We start from the raw sequence: 5,584 nt of genomic DNA on the forward strand, positions 1-5,584 counted from the left end.
TCAGAGGAAGCAGTTACATTATGAAATCAGTCTACAGGTAACAGGATCCCTTGGAGCAGGTTGGGACACTAGGGAACTGAGTCTAGCCCTTACAGAAGGGGGCTGGTCCCACATAGATTCAGGTTGAGGTTCTCAGTCTCAGGCAGAATTCCAAATGATTGGCAGGTTACTCTGAGACTCAAAGCCCCTCAGCTGGTTCCTCATACACAGGATCTTGTTAATTGAATGGGTAACTAACCATGGTAGTAACCGTGGCTGGGACTGTGAAGTAGCTTTGGGGAGTGGTCAAGAGTTCCAGAGTGAGGCTCTGGGAGGAGGCCATCAATATCCAGGTCAGAGAGGGCTGAGGAAGTCCCAGAGCATGTGGGTCAGACTCACCTGGGGGAGGAAGGAGGAAGATATAAGGCAAGACTGACATGAGTTGTAAGTGGCTGGCCCAGGATGGCTTAGCTATTGCCTCAGCCGGCTTGTGCCTCCTCTGTAGGGCTGGATGGACCAATCCTGCAACTTGGAGTTTGATCCAGACTGTTCATTTAGAGGTCCATGCACTTCCAGGGATTTGTAAACTTTTTGACAGTAGTGAAAGTGTTAGTCGCTCAGTCATGTCTGACTCTTTGGAACCCCATGGACTGTAGTCTGCCAGGCTCCTCTGTTCATGGAATTTTCCAGGCAAAGGTACTGGAGTGGGTAGTCATTCCCTACTCCAGGGGATCTTCCCGACCCAGGGATCGAACCCAGGTCTCCTACATTTCAGGCAAATTCTTTACTGTCTGAGCCACCAGGGAAGTCCTCCACTTGGTAAACTTTTAAAATTATGGGAAAACTTGGTTCACCAGGAAAGTTGCAGAAGCCCTTCTGGCTACTCTGTCATGGGATCTCTGCTTGGCTGCAGATCTCCATGGCTTGCTTGCTTGGTTGCTTGTGCTCCTGCATTTCTGCAACCCATTTCTTTTCCTTGGAGACTGCACCTTCTCTGCAAAGTGTGCTGGTTTCCCTGATTTCAGTCTTTTTCTCCAGGCCACAGGTGCTCTTTTTCAGCTCCTGCCAACTGGCCTCTCTGCTCACCCTGGTTGGCACTGACAGCTTGTACCGCGTCTACACTGGGTCTACACTGCTCCATGGTTCATTTTCAACTCCTTACTCTCTTCTCCATGGGAGGGACTTTTTATTTCACTGCTGAAACCCTCTTGTGTAGGAGGGAAAGGAACTGGCTTCTTGGCATAGAACTGCTAAAAAGACCCACTTTCTACACTTTAAGGTTAAAAAACACATGCTTGTTTCCTAATATCTCCATTTCTGGTCCCTGACTACATAGGGTTGTCAGACGTAGCAAATAAAAATACAGGACACCATGTTAAACCAGAATATTTAGGGCACACGTTAAAGAATTATTGTTGTTTATCTAAAATAAAATATAATTGAGTATCCCAATCCCCATGACTGCAGCAAAGCAACTGAACTTTAATTTTAGTCAAAAAAATACTGGAATATTGAGTTTTATACACACACACACAGAGGCACATATACAGCTACGAATCTGAAGGTACTAGGGCAAAGACTGCTATTTGTCATCCAACATCTGTTTTGTCTTTCTTTTAGTAATCGATCTGAATTTGTTTTGAACACAGAAAAAGAAAGAAAGGAATATATTCCTCAGCTTCCTTTGCAGGTATAAGTCGCCAGAGAGATCTGAGTGTAAGTGATGTGTAGAACTTCAGGGTCATGCCCTCATAGGGAAGAGATATGTTCTCTACTCTCCTTTTTGTCTCATTGACTGGAAACATCAGTGTGGTGGCAGGAGCTAGGGCAGCCATCTTGGGGTAGGAGATAGACACTGCATGTTGCATTTTGGAGAGCAAAAAATAGAAGGATCCCTGACGTCACACTGGTCCTGCCAGCTTACATCCAGACTGTTATGTGTGAGAGAGATAATCTATCTATTTTAAGCTACCGTGTTAATTTGGCCTTTTGTAGGAGCAGGCTGTCATTCTAACTGGCATGAATATCATTATTAATTTTCTTGAGAACACTTTTAATAACTGCAGGAGAAGCAGATTTGAAGAGTGTCCTGTAGGCAGCCATGTTTTCATTTCTCACAGCTTTCCCTGCTGATTATTCGGAGCGACACCCAGGACAAGGATAAGGCAGGGAAGTGGTTCTATCAGTGACTTTACATTGTGACTGAGACTGACCCCAGCGAGTGTGTTAAAATTCGTATTCAGTGGCTCCACCCTCCGGGATGCCCATTTAGCAAGTCTGATGTGAGCCAGGGAGCCAGCATTTCTAAATTATCCCAAGACATTCTGATGCCATCAGTTTTGGGGCTCTATTTTGGGAACCACTGGTCTATGCATGGAGCTCTCCACAGTGCTGGACTTCTAGGAAACTCTTCAGTGAATCAACTCAGGGGAAATTCTTCGGTGACATAACTCTTTGTGACCCCATGGACTATCCAATTCTCTAGGCCAGAACGCTGGATTGGGTAGCCTTTCCCTTCTCCAGGGGATCTTCCCAACCCAGGGATTGAACCCAGGTCTCCCGCATTGCAGGCGGATTCTTTACCAACTGAGCTATCAGGGAAGCCAAAAGCTGCGCCCAACCTGGGGCTTGAACCCACGAGCTCAGGGCTCAAACCCTGAGATTAAGAATCTCATGCTCTACCAACTGAGCTAGCCAGGCAAGCTCAGGGAGCTTTTCAATTACTGTTGATGGTGGTGTTTAGCAGTCTAGAAACAGTGCCTTGAAATGAATACTTAGCAATATTTGATGGGACATTCAGTGAGAGGCAGACATTTAGAAAGTTATGAAGCTTTACTCTCGATGGCCTGTAAATATACATGCACAAATTCACATATACTTGCACTAATTCGGTAGCGAGAAGTAATTAAATTATTTGGAGTGATGATTGAAAAGTAAATATTTTAAGGGGCAAGAGGGCAAAATTTAAACACTCTGCTCCTCATGCTCATTTCTTTAGTTCCCAATGTTGACTGAGGAGCTGGAGTAATTACAAGTGGTAATAATGCTTGATAATTATATATTTGCCTGTGTTTACACTGGCCATGAAATAGGGGAACTCAGTTCACAAGTGAACCCTCGTGGGTATCCTTTCACTAGAAGGCTGTCAAGAATGAAGTTCGTCTCACACCCAAGCAACAGCTGGAGCTAATCATGACACTAACCTCAGGAGGAGAACAATTAACGATAAACTTCCAGCCCAAGGGAGCAAGAAGGGGACTGGAGAGAGGATAAAAGTGCCAGCTAGTCAGATCAATAGCAGAGACTCTTTTGAGCATCTGTATTTGTGCAAGGACCCCGTGCTAGGTACTGTGGGAGGCAGGGAGGGGAGAGGAAGGGGCAGAGAGACAAGATGCAGGATCTCATAATGTCACTTCTGTTAGGAGAGTGCTTTTCTAAGCAATATAGGATTCATGCCAAGTCAGTACTTTGGGAGCTCCCTGATGGAGAAGTTGGAGAGGATGGGGGCAGCCAGGAGAAGCTTCACTGAGTAGGCAGCATGCAGGTGTCAGCCAAAAAATGAACCCTTCTGGGTGTTGGAAATACAGAGGTAATCAAGAAAGAGTGCTTCTCGTCACGGAGCTCCCATTCTGGTGGAGGGAGATAGACCAGAAATGATTATTATGATTATTAGAGCATTATTAGGTATTATTAGATAGAAATATCAGATTTATTAACAACGTCTTGTTGTTCACTCGCTCAGTCATGTCTGACTCCTTGCAACCACATACACTGCAGCACACCAGGCTCCTCTGTCCTCTGCTATCTCCTGGAGTTTGCTCAGATTCGTGTCCGTGGAGTTGGTGATGCTACCTAAGCATCTCATCCTCTGCTGCCTGCTTCTCCTTTTGCCTTCCATTCTGTTGTGGCTCAGTTGGTAAAGAATCCACCTACAATGTGGGAGACCTGGGTTCGATCCCTGATTTGGAAAGATCCCCTGGAGAAGGGAAGGGCTACCCACTCCAGTATTCCGGCCTGGAGAATTACAGGGGTCACAAAGAATCGGACACGACTGAGTGACTTTCACTTCACTTCACTTTCTCTATTATGTCCTTTCACATAAAAATGTATTTATATAAATCCTATTTATATAAACAGGATTAGACTACTGATGTCTTTCAAAATGCATTCTCTTTTTCCCACTCAAGATTATGTTAATTTTTCTATTTCCCAAGAGTAAGGTTGTTTTCTTACACTGAAGCTATTGGTCGTCTCTTCCTTCCTTGACAGAATCTCTGTTTTAATCAAGGCATCCACCCTTCTTCGGGTGGAAATTTGTTTCCAGGAAGACAGACTCCATCTCCAGTCTCCAGGGTAGAAGATAATTGGACTTAGCTAAAATAGCAGTCCGTTCTCCTGGCCAGTGACTGGAATAATTAATGGACATAATTCTGGCTAAGGTGAGGGTGAGACTGGTGGTTGGTTTTGGAGAACGGGTTTCCCTGATGATACAAAGAGATACTTTGGAGCACCCACTCTACTTCTGTCAGTAAGTATCATTCCTACCTGGGACGGCTAAAACTATAGCAGTTTCAGTTCAGTTCAGTTCAGTTGCTCAGCCATGTCTGACTCTTTTTGACCCAAAGGACTGCAGCACGCCAGGCTTCCCTGTCCATCACCAACTTCCAGAGCTTGCTCAAACTCACGTCCATGAGTCGGTGATGCCATCCAACCATCTCATCCTCTGTCATCCCTTTCTCCTCCTGCCTTCAATCTTTCCCAGCATCAGGGTCTTTTCCAATGAGTCAGTTCTTCACATTAGGGGGCCAAAATATTGGAGCTTCAGTATCAGTCCTTCCAGTAAACACTCAGGACTGATTTCCTTTAGGACTGTCTGGTTGGATTTCCTTTCTGTCCAAGGGACTCTCAAAAGTCATCTTCAACACCACAGTTCAAAAGCATCAATTCTTCAGCACTCAGCTTTCTTTATGGGTTACTGGAAAAACCATAGCTTTGACTAAATGGACCTTTGTCAGCAAAGTAATGTCTCTCCTTTTTAATAGGCTGTCTGGGTTGGTTACAGCTTTTCTTCCAAGGAGCAAGTGTCTTTTAATTACATGGTTGCAGTCACAGTCTACAGTGATTTTGGAACCAAAAAAAAAAAAAAGTCTGTCACTGTTTCCATTGTTTCTCCATCTATTTACCACGAGCGATGGAACTGGATGCCATGATCTTCATTTTCTGAATGTTGAGTTTTAAGCCAGCTTTTTCACTCTCCTCTTTCTCTTTCATCAAGAGGTTCTTCAGCTCCTCTTCACTTTCTGCCATAAGGGTGGTGTCATCTGCATATCTGAGGTTATTGATATTTCTCCCAGCAATCTTGATTCCAGCTTGTGCTTCATCCAGCCCAGCATTTTGCATGATGTACTCTGCATATAAGTTAAATAAGCAAGGTGACAATATACAGCCTTGACGTACTCCTTTGCCAATTTGGAACCAGTCTGTTCTTCCATGTCCAGTTCTAACTGTTGCTTCTTGACCTGCATACAGATTTCTCAGGAGACAGGTAAGATGGTCTGGTATTCCCATCTCTTTCAGAATTTTCCACAGTTTGTTGTGATCCACA

At 44.6% G+C, this 5,584-nt stretch overlaps 1 non-coding gene across 1 annotated transcript; it reads right to left on the bottom strand.

Annotated features, from left to right (window-relative positions):
- Positions 1-2,592: 2,592 nt before the first annotated feature.
- Positions 2,593-2,679, bottom strand: TRNAK-CUU (transfer RNA lysine (anticodon CUU)). The gene has a single exon. It is a non-coding gene; the product is annotated as a tRNA-Lys (tRNA).
- Positions 2,680-5,584: the final 2,905 nt, after the last annotated feature.

The sequence above is a fragment of the Capricornis sumatraensis genome, chromosome 16, assembly GCF_032405125.1.
Source record: "Capricornis sumatraensis isolate serow.1 chromosome 16, serow.2, whole genome shotgun sequence".
In the NCBI taxonomy this organism is placed as follows: Eukaryota; Metazoa; Chordata; class Mammalia; order Artiodactyla; family Bovidae; genus Capricornis; species Capricornis sumatraensis.